Source organism: Physella acuta, unplaced genomic scaffold, assembly GCF_028476545.2.
Source record: "Physella acuta isolate Inbredline_101_S28 unplaced genomic scaffold, ASM2847654v3 ptg000271l, whole genome shotgun sequence".
NCBI classification, from domain to species: domain Eukaryota; kingdom Metazoa; phylum Mollusca; class Gastropoda; family Physidae; genus Physella; species Physella acuta.
Window position 1 is genome coordinate 962,614 of NW_026731790.1, and position 21,637 is coordinate 984,250.

General features: G+C 32.7%; 1 long non-coding RNA gene across 1 annotated transcript; it reads right to left on the reverse strand.

The window, feature by feature from the left end:
• Positions 1 to 4,492: 4,492 nt before the first annotated feature.
• Positions 4,493 to 6,345, reverse strand: LOC131939259 (uncharacterized). The gene is made up of 2 exons (XR_009386397.1): positions 5,946 to 6,345; positions 4,493 to 5,561 (listed from the first exon to the last, which is right to left on the reverse strand). It is a non-coding gene; the product is annotated as an uncharacterized LOC131939259 (long non-coding RNA).
• Between the last annotated feature and the right edge of the window lie 15,292 nt (positions 6,346 to 21,637).

Here is a 21,637-nt window from a genome sequence, read left to right on the forward strand (position 1 = left end):
GGTGGTGTCAGCTGTGGTTGCTGATCAGTTGCTATGTTTGGGGCTTGTGGTGTCAATCTGTGACGTAATTGCATTCCCTGTTATTGTTTGTGATGTTAGTTGAGCTGTTAAGATTACCTGATGAGGTGGGTTGGTGTGTGGTTAGTTTCATTGTTGGTTTGTCCAGTGTTGTGTAGAATACCAGTGTTGGCAGGCTTTTTTTTCGTATTATGGCCGGTAAGATATTTATATTGATTTGGGTTTTTAATTTTGTTATTGCATACATATTGTAGAAATAAAGACCTTTAAATGCCTACTGAACGCGAATTAATATGAATAATTACATATGTACAGATTGTTTAAGAGATATTCCCATTGTTTTACTTTAATTAAAGCATACGAATATTTTTTTTTGAAATGTATCATGTGTACATACATAAGTACATTATTTTTATAATAAAAATAATATTTTTACTCAGGCCTTTGTTGTCATAATTTGTAAATATTTTTTTTTTTCAGTACTCATTAATAGATTATATTGGATTTCCAGGTAGCATTCCTTGGCATTTTTTAATGTGTACATGGGACGTAACAAGCACAGTGTTAAATGGTTTTTTCACACCTACAATAAAAAAAAACACAAGCTTAAAAACAAAACATTTTATGTAGGTTTACAAACACAGGGCAACATTGTTACATTGTGTTTGGGATAAGAAATACAGAATGTAGGGCATAATGGTTTTGTAAAGTTGTGAGATTATTGCAATACAATGACATTAAACCCTTTGAGGACCAAGAAACACCTTGATATGAGGTACGTCTGGTGTGGTGGTGTTAGCTGTGGTTGCTGTTCAGTTGTTATGTTTGAGGCTTGTGGTGTCAAGCTGTGACGTAATTGTATTCACTGTTGTTGTTTGCGATGTTAGTTGAGATTACCTGTTGAGGTGGGTTGGTGTGTGGTTAGTTTCATTGTTGGTTTGTCCAGTGTTGTGTAGAATACCAGTGTTGGCAGGCCTTTTTTTTCGTAGTATGGCCGGTAAGATATTTATATTGCTTTGGGTTTTTAATTATGTTATTGCATACTTTTTTTTTTTTTTTTTGCCTCAGACACGTAATTTATAGCGTCAGTAGTTGTGTTTGCTTTAGTATTACAGTTTTCATCATCGGCTTGTGAGGACTGATACAGATTTACAAAAGTAATATTTCTTTCTTGCTTGTAGCCTGCTTTCATTCATTTAAGATGGTTTACTTATACATCGATCTAATACAAAACGTCTAAATATAAAGAAAAAATAAAAATTAAAAACCAACCTGAAACTGAAAATGCAAAACATATTGTAGAAATAAAGACCTTTAAATGCCCACTGACCGCGAATTAATATGAATAATTAGATATGTACAGATTGTTTAAGAGATATTCCCATTGTTTTACTTTAATTAAAGCATACGAATATTTTTTTAAAATGTATCATGTGTACATACATAAGTACATTATTTTTATAATAAAAATAATATTTTTACTCAGGCCTTTGTTGTCATGATTTGTAAATAAAAATTATTTTTTTTAGTACTCATTAATAGATTATATTGGATTTCCAGGTAGCATACCTTGGCATTTTTTATTGTGTACATGGGAAGTAACTAGCACAGTGTTAAATGGTTTTTTCACACCTACAATAAAAAAAACACAAGCTTAAAAACAAAACATTTTATGTAGGTTTACAAACACACGGCAACTTTGTTACAGTGTGTTTGGGATAAGAAATACAGAATGTAGGGCATAATGGTTTTGTAAAGTTGTGAGATTATTGCAATACAATGACATTAAACCCTTTGAGGACCAAGAATCACCGGCGTCCCAAATTTTAAAATTATCGCAAAAAGAAATTGGAATAACATAGGGTTGTTGCATTTGCTTTAAAACAATTATTACTTGATAGACTTAATCTACATACGGCTGTTTTCAGTATATATGAGATAGTTTTGTTGTCATATTTCTGGAAACTTTCCACTTTAGGACCATTCGCAAGGCTACAGTTTACAATTTTATATAATAAATACTAAATGTAACAGATATAAATAACTGGAGGTTTTTTTAAAGGTTTACTTATGACGTATGATATTTACATGTTTTTTTCCTAATAGTTTAAAAGAGTAATTTGTTTTGCTTGGACATATATGTCCCTACGGTCCGGAAGGGATCTAACTTTTTTTACAATGTCGCTAAGCTTGTGTTTTGGCAGTTGAATGCACATAGGGGCAGAGCTTTTATTTACAATCACTGAACAAAATACTGAACAAATACTGCTTATAGACTATAATGACGATGAAAACAACTTACTTTTTTGATGAAAAAAGATGTTAGTTTTCTAAAGAAAAATTTCGATAAAAGTGGGAAAAGATATAATTGAATGACATGTCAAGTCCCAGAACAGATTATCACCAGTGTTAAAGCCTACACCTCATTCTAGTCATTCTATTTTGCTTACATTGTATACATCGCCAATCTCACTTGCTATATAGACTAAATATTCCCTATCATCTGCATGGTCGCGCAGCCGATCAGTATTTTTTAACATGCCGCGCTGTCATTTCGTAAAATACATGTAATCTTGTATATGACTTTTAGAACACCCCGCACAAAAAATAGACGATGCACACTAGATTTCCCCCCTTATAGGGAGCGTTAATAGTGATAATTACCACTCGGACATACACCCCCTTCCCCCCACCCGATATTTCCACCTCAGAGCAATTACCCAATGTCTAATTATGAATAAATTGGGACTAGGGTTAGGTTAGGGCTAATGTTACGGTGTTAGGGTTAGATATATGGTTGGAGTTTGTGATTAAGGGCATGGTTCTTTAGCATCAGGGGGGGGGGGTATTTCAGCATCAAAAGGTATTTCAATTTATTCACAATCGTAAACAACTTTAAGGTAGCATCCCTTGTATTATATTTGACTAGAAAAATGGGAAGTAACCAACACGGTTTGTTTTATTTTTTTCCCCCACAAATGACAAATGCAGTTTCTAAACGACTGGTACGTGACATTCACATACTATGCGCGAAACTGGGAAATAACAGCAGCATAACCACATCACTATAGAAAAAAGACATAAGGGCTAACTGTTTACATTTTCTTACAACGCTTCTACTGTTTTAAGATATGAAAGCCTAATTTCCTAGATAATGTATTAAAACAAAAATGGAAAATAAGTTAATATAATGTACTAGGCATGCTGCCCAGCTTCGCTTAGGCTTTCGAAAACATTGAGAATTTGAATGCTTAATTAATTCGCCCGAGGGTCGGTCTACGACCTCAAGAGCTATGAAGAGGTTCCTCCGTGGACATTTTTTTAAAATTTATAGCTCATATAAGGTACCGGTCAGTCGATGTCAGTTTTGACCCCCTCATCGTAGACTTTTAGGCCAACCGGCCCCCGTGTTCTGTCGCCCCAAGGCAAGGTCCTGCCAAATTTGAAGTGCCTGCGGCGCCGGGAAGTGCCCTATCGGACACCCGACAATCTAGATCTAGATCTAGATTCCTAAAAGATTTTTTTTTTTAAGTTTAGCCGAGCATAATAAAAAAAAATACATTAACCATGTTGACTTGGTGTGTCTCGAACCCGCACCACCTGCGTGGTTTAATGTACACTAACATCTCCGCTATTTAGGCACCTTATAATGTACGGAGAATGAAACACGTATTTTAAAATCTTAACTTACGCGAATATGCCTATTTTTTCAAATTAATTTTTTTATCCCAAATTAGCCAGTTCCAAACAGAGATTTTGTATAAAATAAATAAGTCTTGAAATAGTTTAGACCTAATATAGAAATTTATCTCTTAACAGACTGAGGGTTTTAGTGATATTTTCAGTGTTCGGCAGTATGCTTGTAACTTTTGACCATAAGTATAGATTAAACATCAGCACACACATGTGTTATATATCATTGTGTAGGTATTTGATTTGTCTTTAATATTACTGAAGAGTTTTTAGGTGTTAACAATTGGTTTTAGTTTTGTAGCCTAAAATCTGATGGTTTAATTTTAAAAAAATAATTAAAAACTTTAAAATCAACAGTTCCTAAGAAGCAAAAAAATAATTGATAAGAGCTATTGAGTTAATATGTATATTTTATTGACTTACATCCATATATGCATAAATGTGACAATTTTGAATGCACTGTGCCAAGAAATGGATTTTTCACAAATTAATTGATCTTATGATGATCTTTACATGATTTGGACCTCTCCGCAAACATTTTTACTCTAAAAGTGGCAAACATAGGTTAACATGTAATCAAACACACACATAAGTCAATGTAATGAAATAATCAAATTGTAATATCTACAGTGCTTCTTATTACATTAAAACAGATGCTTTTAATGATCTTCAATTAATAAATAATGCGAACACACATGATAACTAAACAAACAATTTCCTTCTTTTTGTAAACATAAAGTGTATCATATACACTTATCTACACTTAACTTATATTTTAATATTGTTTTATCAATACAATAACAATTTAAAATCCTCATTCTAATCTGATATAGTATGGTTCATAGAATGGTTGGAAAATAATGGTGGCTTACAAGCCAAAGAAACAGTATGGTTAAGTGAAATATTACCTAACTTTCCAACTAACTTTTAAAGAGTGTAATTGGCAATACCATGTTGGAATTTTTTTTCCTAAGATATCTGGATTCTTTTCTCAATAATCTTGAAGTAAAATACAGAAATTAACTTTAGTTATATCTCAAAGGTGAAAAAAATTTAGTTCTAGTACACTACTAGTACTTAATTGTTTACCGAAGGACATTACAGTTTTATTAACTGATCACTTCTATCCACCACATAAGCTAACCCATCTGGCCCACTGACCAGAATAATAAAATATAAAAAAACAAAACCATATGTGTAACCTGTCAGTGATCAGCCAAAAGCTCATAATTGCATACCCTACTGTTGGCTTATCCACAATCATAAGCATGATAATGTATTGTCAAGAAAAATATTCTTTCTAACCTTTGTCTTATCTATGGAAATATATAAAGCTACAACAATTTACTGCACTTAATTTTGATGTAAGTTGGGAGCATTATTTGTATAATATGTCCTCTGTATGTTCAGTATCTTGATAGTACATCTTTAAAAAAGCACGACACCTTTGAAGCAATAGCGTGATATGAAAACTTGAGCCGCAGTCCATTGTAGAGCATAGAGTAAATTCTTGCTTCAGAATCTGTCAAAATGAGTGTTGATAATCCCCAGAACGTATTATAAGTCCATAAAACCTGTAAGATTTAATCAGGTGTCGAATTAAACCATCCCGAGACAGATAGGTGATCTGCGTCGCTTTACATATCCATTGGTAAATTGACATAATGTATGTCACAATATCCACTGTAGAGTTTACAAACACAATAGGTTTGAGTAAACATATACTTCATTGTACTGTCTCCTGTCCTCATCTCAGCCAGCTGAATTCCTGGTTCTTTCTCAGGAGGTAACAGTCCCAGTTGATAAGGGATACCCATTCACTCCTTTTTTTCCTTTATAAATTCTCAGTTCTGTTGAAAAGAAAAAATGGTAAATATTTAAATTATGGATTCTATTTAATATTTTCACATATAATAATTTCATCATAAATGTTAGGTGATTTATAATAAGTTAGTACTGTTTGTAACAAAAGAAAACTGAGTTTTTATTACAGTCATGTAAGATCAGCTGATTTGTGTTTACATTCTAGACGGTAGACAGTACTGCTACCAATACTACTATTATTTAATAATTGTCATATACTATGAACTGAAACTAGGCTAGTTACATAGTAAAATGATTGAAGTGTTCTTTTAACTACACATTTATATCTAATTAATATCATTAAAAAGAAAAATTTATAAAAATCGCCAAAAAATTAGTAGGAAAAAAACGATAAAAACTGAGTTACTTACGATGTGTAGAGAAAGAGTTCAAAATAGTGTTCAAAACTGTATTTTCATTATCTCCAGTGTCTAGGACATCAGTAAGGTCTTACACTTCTTCGTTACTTGAATCTAAATCATTTTCACGCAGATAATTAGAATCTAATTCCATTTTCCATGAGGTCTGACCGAGGATGAATGCAAAGTCGGCAAGATGGCGGCGTCTCGCCGATCACGCGATAGCATTAATTTTCGTACTCGAAAATATATAATAAGTTTAAAATTAATAATATTTTTTTGCAGATTATGATTAATTCATCATTTATTTTGATATAAAATGCTATTGTGCTTGAAAAAAAACATGTTTATCACCATTTTTATGACCTCAAAGTCACATGACAATAATGGGACATAAACCAATCAATCGTTGGGTGGGAGTTATTTTTGGAATTGATTTTAGAGAAGTTAGAGTCTAAATCTAGATCTTAGCGTCTACGTATAGATCTAGTTATTGCGTAGATTTAGATTTAGATTTAGTCTAGATCTAGAATCTCTAGATCTAGAATCCAAATACATAAAATAAATTTTATGAGTTTAGGCCAGAAAAATTGTATTGTATACATTTCATAGTGTACGTAGATCTAAATCAAATTTGAATGAAATAGTTCATTTCTTTTCATTCTAAACACGGCAGATGACGTCATTAGTTAATGTATAAGCAATAGTGACGTCACAGTTTTATGCGTTCTTTTTCACATATATTAATGCTTTTCCGGTTGCATAAATAATACTGTTTCTCTACATTCGAATACGCCTTTAATTTTTATTTTTCTTCTTTAACTAAAATTGTGGTTATACATTTAAAACATCTAACATATTATTTTCAACAAAAGTCCGTATAAAGTTCTGCATATATCGCTGCCGTTTCTGACGTGATGTCCGGCGAAAATATTTTGCGGACAGACAGAGAGAGAGAGAGAGAGAAGAGCGCACATGGCCTTTTATAAATTAGGATGTTTAACAAACAATTATATATTTTTCATTGCTTGCTATATCAATTGAAGATCTAACATAAGAAACATATAAAACAATTCATAATTTACAAGAACAAATAATATTTATTTAACTGGAGAACTTAAACAATTAAATTAAAATAATGAGATGACCTGCGAATTGCTGATATAATGGTCCAATAAAAAAGTTGAAGGAAACTTTTACCAAAACAATAGCTCAAAGAGAAACCAATAATGAAAAGCTTAACTAAAGAATATTCGAACATGGCTGCGAAAATAAATAAAACAAGTTGTGAAAAGAATCACAGTTGCAGTACATGATTCACTGCTTATAACAGTGAGGATGGCAGCTCACTAATTATTGTATGTCCAGTCGTTGGCCATAACTCAGGTCATTACGACCCAAATACAAGCATCTTCACTGCAACAGTTGATGGCCTCTACCTTGTCAGTTTTGTTTTATACCAGGCCAAAACTCAGGTCATTACGACCCAAATACAAACATCTTCACTGCACCAGTTGATGGCCTCTACCTTGTCAGTTTTGTTTTATACCAGGCCATAACTCAGGTCATTACGACCCAAATACAAGCATCTTCACTGCACCAGTTGATGGCCTCTACCTTGTCAGTTGTGTTTTATACCAGGCTGACAGTGGCGCTTTAAACGATCAAGTGAGGCGGCAATTCGACAATAAGGAAAAATATGTTTGTATATTGTGTAATACAAAGTACTATGCTAGTGCTTCAAATAAACGTGTTTTAAATATGAAGACTGATATGTTTCTGCGATCATATTAGACTATACTAAATGTTCTTGTTTTTTAATCCATTAGTAAATAATGTGTTAAACCTTTTTATATAACTTGTTTGTCTATATACACAATGTGCTGGCATGGGTTGAAAATCTATTTAGTTAAAATATTTGTATGCATACTTATTGTTTAATTAGTACAAAATTACAGCAGAACAAAATAATAATACTTTACCTAATATCAAGGCGGCACACTATAAGAGGAGAATAAAAAGTTTATCACTTGGCTTCAACACATATCCCCCTGACTTTGTCTCAAGTAAAACTTTATAGATAGTTATCATTGTAATACAGTATAAGGAATACTTAATTAGGTAATTAACATGAGATGTTAAGGTCGAACGGTAAAGTTTATTGCTTCTAACCTAAAAGTCTCGAGTTCGAATCGGGAATCGAGTCGGGTCGGTATATTGTCCCTGAGTCCACCCAATTATTATGAGTACCTGATTAAAGTTAGGGAAAGTTGCTCGTAGAAATAACTATAACTTTAGAACAATAATAAAATATATTGAATGGACACCCTATTCAAATGTATTCAAATACTGAATTACAAGGAAACAAAATAATTTCAACAGTGTTTCACCTACTATCATGGCGGCATACTATATGGCTATAAGAGGAGCATATAAAGTTTATCACATTTAACAGTATACAACAATTGTTAAATCTTTCACAATACATGTAATATTGTAAACATGTGTGCTGAGTTTTAATGAAATCTCGTCGTCTCTTGCCCTCCAACACTATTGAGACCTTACAAGATGAAATAAACGAAATAATAGCTGAAAAAACGATACAGTCCCGACGTGTAAAAACATATGTTTTTTTTGTTTCTCGTTTAAAAGCTATTTCATTTTTGTATAACATATCAGTTACGTACATAAGGTTGTTTGTATCTACACATGTTTTTACTTGGTAAGGCTGACGAATAATTTGTTAACACATTGACGAACAGTGGACTTTTATTATAGATTAATCCGAATAAATAAAACGTCTACAAATTGAATATCCATAACAGCGATAGTTTATAACAGAAATTAAATATATAAATAAATATCAATAGAGAGTGCAATGTATATTTAATCTGAATAATCATGCGTCTATACGTTGGGCACTTATTATAGCTAATGTTTTGATTTAAAAGCAGAATGGAAAAAAAAATACATGACCTTTTTTAACAGACATAAAATTGATTCCATTTGCCAATAATAAATATTATCTTCTTAGAAATAATATAATAGCATTTACATTTATAATTCAAGTGTTTTACTAAGCATAAAAATTTGACCATTTTGTTTTATTTTATAGGTTCCTTCCCTTGATAACAATGATTTGTTACAATGGGAAGTAAACTCGTAGTGTATGTAAAAGTAGTCAAAAAAATAACAAACAAACGTGGTACTAAGATACTTCACACTTTCGATATCGTCACATTCGTGGCGTTAATAAAACTACAGAAATGCTTTGTTTAAATTTGGGGCATTGAGTCAAATACAGACGATTAGTGTAGGTTAAGCTTCAATAAATAGAATCACAGTTTACTGTCTATTCTACATTGTAGTCACCCAACAATGTGACGTTTCCAAGATGGTCTCCATATGGACTGGACCGCATAAAACATAAGTCAATGTCACTGGAAATGTCATTTCAGCTGACAAGCGATACCGAAATCTAAACTAATAAACCGGGAGTGATCGCCCCAAAACTTTCTCGAATATTCTTATATTAAATAACAGGGGATTGGAACTCGGGCTATAGACATGATTTTTAATCCATTTTAAATACTTAACGTTTTAAAAATAGAATAAAATCTCGTAGACAAAAAAATGCACACCAAGTGAATGCCAAATAAAGATGTGCATAATAGTGCGCAATTTTATTAGTACTTTATAATATAAATTCACATGCGTTTTCTGAGAAATCGGAAATAGCGTAAATTACTACTTCCGTTCAACGGAAATTACTCAAAACTTGACAGAAGGTAGAGAATTAGATCTTTTACTTACATGTGAAATTTCATTTATCTATCTAAAATAGTACTCAAGTTATAGGCTTTTGAAAAATTCAAAGTAGAAAAAGTACCACTTTCGGTTATCGGAAATCGCTCAAAAGTTGACACGAATCTACGATTTTGATAAAATACTTATATATGAAATTGCATCAACCTAGCTGTAACGGTACTCAAGTTATCGTGTTTACACACACACATACAGACAGACAGACAGACAGACACACAGACATACGGACAAGATTGCAAAATTTTGGTTTTCCGTATCAGTGAGATGTAAAACGTCGAGATTTGTAAAAATCTCTAATTTTTTTTTGCACGATTACAAGACTTTCTCTATACTTCGTATATACGAGAAAGTAAAAAGTAGGACGTTTTTTGAGCTAACATACTTGCAACATACATCCGAGGTCTTCACATCCGTGTCGTGGAAATAACTACAGACCTGTCTTGTTTACATTTGAAATGTGAAATCAAATACAGACGATAGGTTATGGTGAAGCACAAACGGAAACAATATTTCCATCGACGATTTCACAGTCCACTGTCTCTTATACAATGTAGTCACGCATAAATATGTTGTTTACTTGATGAACTACATATGGACTGTACTAGACAAAAGTCAACTTTCCTGGACAATGTTGTTTTAGCTGAAAACAATATATAATTCTGACCGAAAAAAATGTATTGTGATTAAAAATAGATCAGGCAAATAAGATGTACTGAACTACTTGCAGCATTTTGTCGATCGACAGTTTAGTTGACTTGAAATCTATTACAGTATCAACTGTATATGTATTTTGAGTAAAAACTTTAATTGGTTTAATTATGCATGTCGCCAAATCTTTTCTAATAGATCAATATTGTTTTCTTTTTTTTTATAAACTGTTGTACATGTAGCCTAACTGGCGCTTTATTTCTCAATGTTAATACATTACGTTGGCCTGATGTAGACACAAAAAAACTTTCAAAAGCTAAAAGTGGACACAGACTAAAGTAATACACATTTTAGTCAAACCATATCCAATTTAAATACAAAAGTGTCTATTAAAAATCATTTTCCGTTCTGCCTATACTCTAATGGTCGTTGCATTTACTACAAAATTAAATAAATTAAAGCATTCTTTTTAAATGGTCTTTTTGAAATAAAAAAAATACATATTACTATATTCCCTCTAGAATGTTTGATTTAGTTGTGGCTTTACCCACATAAACATTCCTGACATTCCTGAGTCCCTGAGTCCACCCAGCTCTGATGGATACCTGGCTTACATTAGGGAACTCAAGTTGGCTTTGTCTTTGGCACAAACAGGAAAATTAAATAATACTAGTTTTAAACAATTATGTAATATATTATCGATAACTAAGTTTTATAAAGTTGTAGATGTTTGTAATTGTGTATAATTGATTAGTATACATTTATTTTTATTTTCAGAACCGCCCAAAGCACTAGCGAACGTCTTTGATTTTAAGTCCTTAAACTTAATGTAAAATGATCTATTTGTAATTTTAAGTCATTCACTTTGATGTTTATAAATATATTTTCTGTGGGGTTTAATGCTAATACAAAAATTTATCATTATCGTAAAAATGGGTTACAACGGCAATTTTTACTGAAAAGCATTATATGTTGTTTAGATTGTAGAATTTAGTTCGGCATTAATACAATTTTTAATAAATGTAAAATGTGCTTTGTTTATCGACACGACAATAAATCATTATAAAGGAATAGTTTTAGCATGGTATCATACATCTTTTAAACCAGTTGCAGGCCTACATACATACTGTTAAATTATTGCTGATCTGTCGTTTAGTTCACCAAATATTTCACTTGATGCCTATTTGGTGTTCATTTTATCTCCAAAAATAAAAATCTACTAGGCTTAACGTGGACCTGAAGCAAACTGTATAAAGCCAATCAGTGGGCGAAAGTCAGAGTCAAACAACAATGGTCAAACTACTTGTGGTCACAGCACAGTGTATCCCATTTAGTGACTAACGGTTTATAAAAAATCATTTTACTAGCAGCATATCGGCAATGTGTGTTGAACTTGTTCTCAAATTAAATGTTAAGTCTTACTAAACTGTAGGAAGAAAAGTAACATTCGCGTTCGAAACATGAATGATTTAAAGATGTTGTTTCTTTATCTGCATTAAAAAAAATAAGAAAAAAAAGCGACTCGCAAACCCTTTTCTTTTAAGGTTTTTTTAATTTTATTTTTTTTATTTTTTTATGATCTGAGACTTTACTAGAAAGTGTAAAGTAGAAGAATTTAAGAGAAAAATAAAATTAAGCTAACTATACTGCTAGGTTCAGGTTAGTGCATGTATGTGCAAGGTGCCTCTTTATATATTACTGCAAATGTGCAGTAAGTTTGTGTATCACCTTGGTCGTCAAGTATCTACATGGTTATCATGTAATAAAGTTTAGTTGCGTTTTAAAAGTGCATCCTGTGCAAAATAAAAACATTGAAAACATTTAAAGAGGAATTCTTTTTAGCGAATGTTGTAATATTAAAATAATTACAATGCTACATCTTAATGAGTTAATACATTTAATGTTTTTAACTTGTACAAACTTTCTAAAAACTAATTATATAATTAAAAAATCATAAAAGCACTATAATTTTTCTTTTGAAAATATAAGAGCATTTTAGATATTTTATTGTATGTCTGATTAATATATAATTATCTTTTTTCTTTTTTTTTTAAAAAAACAATTTGACAATTTTTAGGGTAGCATCCCTTTGATTATTTCCACAGTAATAATGGGAAATAACTAACACTGAGCATATTTCTTGTTTCGGACCTTAAGTAGCACTGTATTGTGACATGAGCGATATTGCGTAATTGTTGGAACAAAATCACATCTTATTATAGAAAAGATACCTAAGTGCAAAAGTTTGCAAATATTGTTTTCTACGCTGACAAGATCTGATACCTTTAATGTGTAGATTTATTGAAAATAAAAACAAAATAAATTGAAATATATATTGAAAATATAAATGTGAAATAAAAAGTCGCGCTGTGTGTGTGTTTGTCAGGGAGGGGGGGGGGGTGGGTGGTGCTAGCTCTAGCGGAGAAGCTACATAGCACTTGAACAATGGGGTGGGGGTGCTAGTTCTAGAGTAGAAGCTACTTAGTACTCGATCAGTTTAGAGGGGGCTTGCAAGTGGAGGAAGGGGAAAGGGGTTCAGGCAAATTTTAAGGAAGACATGGTCAAAAGCTTCGGTCAGACCTAGTTTTATGACTGGAAATTTTACTTTTTTTTTCCAGGTCGATGATTTTACTAAAATACTTTGTTTGATAGACTTTTGTGAACACATTTTATAGATGTTTTCTCTTTGTGTATGCATATATTAAATCCAAATACAGAGTGTTCGAAACAAGATACATAACATAGGAAGTGGGTGGAGCACACATTTATAAAGTCTCACACACATGTGACATGACAGTCACTCGGGTGGAGCACACATTTAGAAAGTCTCACACACATGTGACATGACAGTCACTTGGGTGCCACGAACAACTTAAACCGAATAACGAAACTATGTATTAAAATATGATGCTACAAAAGTATAAACATGCCAAACAAAATACATATTTCTTTATCAGTTTTTTTTTGTTTCTTTAATCTAATGTTTTCATTAAAAATTAATAAAAATCAAACCTCTTAGATATTTTACAAATTATTGTTTAGACGTTTAAACTTAGACTATTAAAAATGTTAGATTAATTGTATTGCGGAAATTATTAGAAACTCTAGATATTCCTTTTTTGTGTGTAGGCTATTGAACAAAGACTATGGAAGCAAATCTAGAAAAAAAAGCAGGCTGAAATCTGAGTTAATGAACTGTTTGGTGCATAACCAGTTGACACTTATACTTAATCTCTTCCCACACTAAACTTAAGAACGAAGATGAAGGATTATATAACACCTTACAAGAGGGTAGGAATAGAGGGCGCAAATATATTGTATAAGGGTGCTGAAGTAAAAATAAATTGTTAGGATAAAGCGCGATATTGCTTTATTGTTTTAGAAGAGTTAAACATTGATAATAAACTACAATACCTTACCTATAATTGAATAATAAATACTTGCGGGATGAATTAAATATCCGTAACTCCCATCCAACTCCCCGCACACACAAATGTAATTAATTTAAATTTAAAAAAAAAATTGCAAAAACCATTCAGTAATTCAGCACCAAACATGTAGCAGCGTTTAACCTGAATTATCACGCGTCGATAAGTTTCGCAGTTGGTATAGCTAATGTGTTCACTTAAAATCAAAATAGACCACAACAAATTACCTTTTTAACAGACATAAAATCAATTCTACTTCGCAATAACAAATAATATCCATTTAAAAAACAACATAAAACATTTACATTTATCATGCAAGTGTTTCACCATACATAAACAGTTCATCATTATTTATTTTTACATGTTGCATCCCTTGAAAACAAAGATTTGTTGTAATGGGAAGTAACTAGGTAAAAGTAATAGGTCGACATGTTGCAGCCCTCGGTGTGTATGTTACAAACCTTGGCTCGTTCAAGTAGACAAAAAATACATGGTGCTAACATACTTCGAAAAAACTTCTCAGGTCGTCACATCCGTGTCGTTAATTAAACTACAGAAATGAATTGATTACATTTAGGGCATTGAGTCAAATACAGACGATTGGTGTAGGTTAAGCTTCCATGAACAGAATCACAGTTTATTGTCTATTCTACATTACAGTCACCCAACAATGTGACGTTTCCAAGATGGTCTCCATATGGACTGGACCACATAAAACATAAGTCAATGTCACTGGAAAGTGTCGTTATAGCTGAGAAGCGATACAGAAATCTAAACTAAAAAGTAGAACGTTCTTATCAGAGATCTGGTAAATCAGATGCACTGGCATAACTGTGTGCTATTGCTGATCCTTTATTTAGTTAAACATAATTTTATTAAACATTTAAATACTATTTGCGTACAATTATGCTTTGATTCTATCATCTGTAGTTTAAAGTAAATCTTTAAAGCTTATATTTAAAAATGTTCATTTATCCTGATATGATCGATGTAGCTTTAATAGAAGACGTCAATAAATGCAATTAGATGAAGGATGTTCTAGTCTGAATTTGAAGGATGTAGTAAACTGGTTAGTGCTGGCAGTCGCCTAGGGCGCTATCCATAGAGGGGCGCAATAGTGTGTAATCGCTTTTAGTAAAAAGACGTATTCATAAATAGCTTAGATTCTATTATATAAACTATTGGCTGGGTAGTATACACAGAAGAAGCGATCGATTTCGGCGCCCTGGGTGAAATATCAATTTTGCGCCCCCCTCCACATATGAAGCCTAAATAATTACAGTTATTCGCGCTGGTGAAAACGCCCCCCCCCCCCCCACTCAGTACCCGCTCGTTTGATTAGATCGTGGCGCTTTTTACCAGTCACTTTGTCTTTTTATTTTGGTGTCACACAATTGATGTAGAATACAATTAAATATGTCCGTAATGCCACACACTAGTCTAATTTCTTTACTTCGACTGTATGTAATTCAGTAATGATCTTTTTATATTATTATCAACCACACTTGACTCTCCTTTTGGGTATTATTTTTTTTAACCGAGAAAAGCACTCCCTCAAAATTGTATTCGTGTCTACTTAGTTTCTAATTCTTTTAGCTCAGGAATTAACATCACTGTTCGTTTTCAAGAGATTTAAAGATGCACAGAAATATTTTCTTTCAAATGTTATTTATTTCACATTCACAGACCACATTTTGATTGCAATTTGAAGCAGATAACGCAATATCAAACTTGTGTTTGAAACAATATAAAAGTACAGAAGAAGTTTAAGGATAGACACCACGGATATATTTTTTATCTTATTTAACATGTTTTAGTGTGGTTAATAGATTCATGTGTAAATAGTTGTTAACCTATAGACAACAATAATATAGCAGTACTTGTTGCCATGGAAACCACGAACATGTTATTGTTTTATGAAATGATGATTAGTTAGCACAATGTAGGGACAGGGTTAAATAGAAAACGGGAACAGTTGATGCCGTCATAGATTTGCTGTGATGGTGGTGTTTGAAAAAGTTTATTATCTATATATCTCTAACTCAACATTTCAACTCTCTACATCTTTCCTCTAGCTCTACCTATCTCTAACTCAACATTTCAACTCTCTACATCTTTCCTCTAGCACTACCTATCTCTAACTCAACATTTCAACTCTCTACATCTTTCCTCTAGCACTACCTATCTCTAACTCAACATTTCAACTCTCTATATCTTTCCTCTAGCTCTACCTAACTCAACATTACAACTCTCTACATCTTTCCTCTAGCACTACCTATCTCTAACTCAACATTACAACTCTCTACATCTTTCCCCTAGCGCTACCTATCTCTAACTCAACATTTCAACTCTCTACATCTTTCCTCTAGCACTACATATCTCTAACTCAACATTTCAACTCTCTACATCTTTCCCCTAGCACTACCTATCTCTAACTCAACATTTCAACTCTCTACATCTTTCCTCTAGCGCTACCTATCTCTAACTCAACATTTCAACTCTCTACATCTTTCCTCTAGCGCTACCTAACTCAACATTTCAACTCTCTACATCTTTCTTCTAGCGCTACCTAACTCAACATTTCAACTCTCTACATCTTTCCTCTAGCGCTACCTAACTCAACATTCCAACTCTCTACATCTTTCTTCTAGCGCTACCTATCTCTAACTCAACATTACAACTCTCTACATCTTTCCCCTAGCACTACCTATCTCTAACTCAACATTTCAACTCTCTACATCTTTCCCCTAGCGCTACCTATCTCTAACTCAACATTACAACTATCTACATCTTTCCTCTAGCGCTACCTATCTCTAACTCAACATTTCAACTCTCTACATCTTTCCCCTAGCACTACCTATCTCTAACTCAACATTTCAACTCTCTACATCTTTCCTCTAGCGCTACCTATCTCTAACTCAACATTTCAACTCTCTACATCTTTCCTCTAGTGCTACCTATCTCTAATTCAACATTTCAACTCTCTTCATCTTTCCTCTAGCACTACCTATCTCTAACTCAACATTTCAACTCTCTACATCTTTCCTCTAGCACTACCTATCTCTAACTCAACATTTCAACTCTCTACATCTTTCCTCTAGCGCTACCTATCTCTAACTCAACATTACAACTCTCTACATCTTTCCTCTAGCGCTACCTATCTCTAACTCAACATTACAACTCTCTACATCTTTCCTCTAGCACTACCTATCTCTAACTCAACATTTCAACTCTCTACATCTTTCTTCTAGCGCTACCTATCTCTAACTCAATATTTCAACTCTCTACATCTTTCCTCTAGCGCTACCTAACTCAACATTCCAACTCTCTACATCTTTCCTCTAGCGCTACCTATCTCTAACTCAACATTTCAACTCTCTACATCTTTCCTCTAGCACTACCTAACTCAACATTACAACTCTCTACATCTTTCCTCTAGCCCTACCTATCTCTAACTGCTGATCCACGCTTCAGATATCATCTGACCGTCTCACGTGACCGGTCATCTCCTGTAATTCTATTGGTCTACCTGACTACGATATGCTCTGTTTCTGCTATCTTCTGCTTGACCTCTGTGACGTTTGACTTGCGTCATCACACCTACATTTGTTTAGATTAGTATAAGGCATGTGTAAAGTAGTGCAGCTTTGTGTTTCTCTACCGATGTTATGAGCACACAAAGAAAAAGGTGGTGTGTGTTGGGCTATGAAACATGTGTAAGTGTATTGCAAGTTGTATGTATATCTGCTGGGAAGGGGGGGGGGGTTATCCATCTATGACACCTGTATTGTATCCCCATCCTCCTCCTTAACGTCATACTTTTTCTCGAAAAGCCTGCCCCGCTCCAACCCCCATTTTAATGCAAGGTAAAACTTCATAATACAACACCCTTATCATCCCTGATTTACTTTGAAACTTCAATTTCTTTATTTCATGTCTGTTAACTTCGATTGTCTGAATATATTGAACAACGTATTTGTGTATTTACAAGAAATTCCCAATACACGCAAAACAACGACTACATTTCATTTTTCTAACATTAAATGTTACAAAAATGCAAATTTTGACGCTAAACTGTTAAGACTACCCTCATCCACCCTTATTTGACACGTCACACTATTCAGAGACCCCCCCCCCAAGCTTTCCTCACTCTACCCGAAAATGTGTGACGTCTTGTTTAGATAACCACATGCGTTGCTAGGTATAAAGATTTTGGGTCTACGACAAATTCCCGAAAGACACTTGCCCGAATGCCGTTTGCCCGAAGGCCGATTTCCCGAATGGACACTTGCCCGAATGCGACAAATGCCCGAATGGACACTCGCCCGAATGCGACAAACGCCCGAATGGACACTTGCCCGAATGCGACAAATGCCCGAATGGACACTTGCCCGAATGCGATAAATGCCCGAATGGACACTTGCCCGAATGGGACAAATGCCCGAATGGACACTTGCCCGAATGGGACAAATGCCCGAATGCCACTAAAATATATTTTAAAATATGTATTTTTATATACTGGATACGATATGTTATTACTTTTTGTTAGGGTTCTACTTATTATATTTTTGTTTTCTAGTAGCATCCCTTGAATATTTACTGAATAAATGGGAAGTAACTAAACAAGTGTTGTTTTTTTCGCACTTCCACTTTAAAAAGCATTGGTACGGAACAGACATTTTAAAAAGCATTGCTCGAAATGTAGGTGAATGTTGCCTAATTCCTATATCGTCAAAGTGAAAATGTATCGTTTATTGTGTTATCAAAGGGATCAATTGCATCTTGATTTGTTTTTCATTTCAAAAGTTTAGAATAAGTAAATTGCAAATTTGGTTTTACTTTGAATAATAAGCAGCTATACTAGCGCTGCTCCTTGAACGGACGTCACCAACTACATTTTGTGTTTACGATGAACATACAACGTAAACAGTTTCTTAAACAGCGATACAGTTTTAATTTAGCTTTACATTATATGTTCTTTATTTAATTCCTACAGAACAGAGAAGTAAAAAGAAAGTACCACAAATTCATCATCTGATGAGCAATGCTTAATTTGATTTAACAAGGGTCTACATACAATGTAGTTAGTAATGTCAATAGTTACTAATTTTACCTAGATACGGTTATTTAAACACTAATATCATAACATAAACAATTCATACGGTTTTCTAACTTATTTATCATTTGCTTTCTATGTTAAATTGATATAGGGTTAACTTGATTAAACATAAACAGTCTCTATTGTTAGAAGCTTTATTAATTTTAGGTAGAGGTTGTCGCCCCTGGTGTTATGATGTGAGTCAAAGGGAAATAATTAAGAATAAAACACGTTCTACACTTTAGATTAAATTTCAATTGAAGATAAAATATTGACTGGTTAGATTTATTTCTAGAATGATGAAACATCGTTGTAGTTAGGACAGTAGCGTAGATAGGATATGACATTAGCGCATCTATGTTAGGACAGTAGTGTAGCTAGACTAAGAGAGTAACGTTGTTAGTGTAAGAAAGTAACGAAAAAAGGGTAACGTCATTAGGTGAAGTGTACCGTATGACAGTATCGTTGTTTGGTGAACGGTTGTTCTGGTCATTAACACAATAAACCAGGACAATGGACATGTGTATTGCAGGTTTTAAGCAATTAATTATTGAGTTATATAGCATATAGTATTTCAGAAAATATGATAAGGATCAATTGATAAGGATCAAAATCATGGTCAATATTTCGTTGAAAATGAATGTATACATTCTGAATTTATTATTTATATAACGGAAACAAAAATGTAGACTAAAAGATAAAGAGACAAAACAACAAATGTATTTTTATTTTTTTTAAACTACCAATCGCCTAATATTAAAACATAATTCGCTTTAAGTTAAAATTAAATCAAATTAAGATGACTAGATCTATATTTAATCTCTAATTTCACAAGACCACTGCGATAAATAAGTCTAATAATCCATACTATAATGTATACAATACAGTAATTATTGCTAGATCAATTAACCAAGAGCTTGGCTCAAAATTAAAACATTGTTTGAATCTAAACATTTGTTTTCAATGTCAAGTCTATTACAAGAAAGCTAAATGTTAGACTTAAACTAGTTTATTGTCTTGCAAGTAGTTAACATATTGTTTGAATCTAAACGAAGAAATTCCCTGGGGTTAGGCGAATCTCAATTCACACAACTTATATTTTGTTTTTCCTTTTTTTTTTCAGCTACCGACCTAACTTTTATACAATTGTTAAAAAGACCAAAACCAACCGTAAGAATGACCGAACATTGATTATCATTTACAAATTAATGATTTAATACAACTAATATTTATTAATTTAAATTATAACATTAACATACACAACGTGCTACTAGTAAACAAGATTGCAGCATAGGCTTACGTCTAAAAGTTAAAATGGCAATTTCGAATGTGTACTTTATATATTGTATAAACACGCACTCCAATTTTTATTTAAATGGAAAGTAACTTAAAACGTTAACATTTTTCGCATCTCTACTTTAAAAAACATTGGTACGAACAAACATATTAAAATAATCTGCAAAATTAGAATAATATATTTACATCTTCTGTTGATAAATAATAAATTAGTATTTTATCACTTTTGTGTGGGTTTATTTTGGCAGCAGCGATTTAGATTATTTTTGGGATGATGTTTTTAAATAAAAACGTCTGACGAAGCAAACATGATTTTTTACTGAATATCCTATATTTTTTGTCTTGATGTCACCCCATAAATGGTGTCACCTGGTGCGGTCCGCACTCCCCGCCTTCGCCTCGTGACGCCTATGGCGGGGTTGACGAAATTTCTAATACGAGTATTTTATTAACTTTTTGCATCAACTTTTTAGCAATTTTCGGTAAACGACAATTGAACTTATTCTACATTCGTTTTCTTTCAATATCCTACACCTAGAGTTCTGTTTCTGATCAATAGACGAAGTTTCTAATACAAGTATAGGTTGTAATTCTCTGTTTTTTGCCAAATATAAGATTATATAATACTATTCAAAAATGTTATTGGGAGATCACTCCCGATTTATTTATTTTTTTTTCCATTCGTTTCACGTGTTTCAACTCGTAGATCTAGTATTACTGCCATTGTTACTAATGTTACTTAGATGCTGCCGTACACTTTAATGTTGTGTTTGTCTAATGAAAAAATTATGATGGTTCCTCTACAGTTAAATCTGGTACCGTGTTATGAATTTAGGTACTTAAATGCTTCTATTGTGTCTGCTTCCTCTGTAGTTCTAATGTTAGTTCATGTAAGAGTAAGACTTCAATATTGTATTATGTTGTTTTTGTAATGTGTTTTGTTCCTAGCTCCACTGTTGTTCAATGTTGACAGAGCATACATTGTTAGATGATTTATTTCGAACATTATTGTGTTTCTGTAGGGCTGGATGGTGGTAGTCTTTAGACGCCAAAAATTCAAGTCGTTGGTTTGCTGTCCCGTCGGCCCTCGTTACGACACTTTTAAATATTTTAATATGTTACTTTTTTTTAAATATTTGAGCTGGTTACTTGACTATAAGGTGTTATGGTGCCCATGTTTCAAACGTATAGGTTTAGAAGTTGGTTGTAGGAAACTTCAGGTTTATCGTATTTTAACAAATCAAACATTGTTAGATAGATATTAATTGTTTGTGAATTTCACCTAAGTCATATATATATATATATATATATATATATATATATATATATATATATATATATATATATATAATATATATATATATATATTATATATATATATATATTATATATATATATATATTTATATA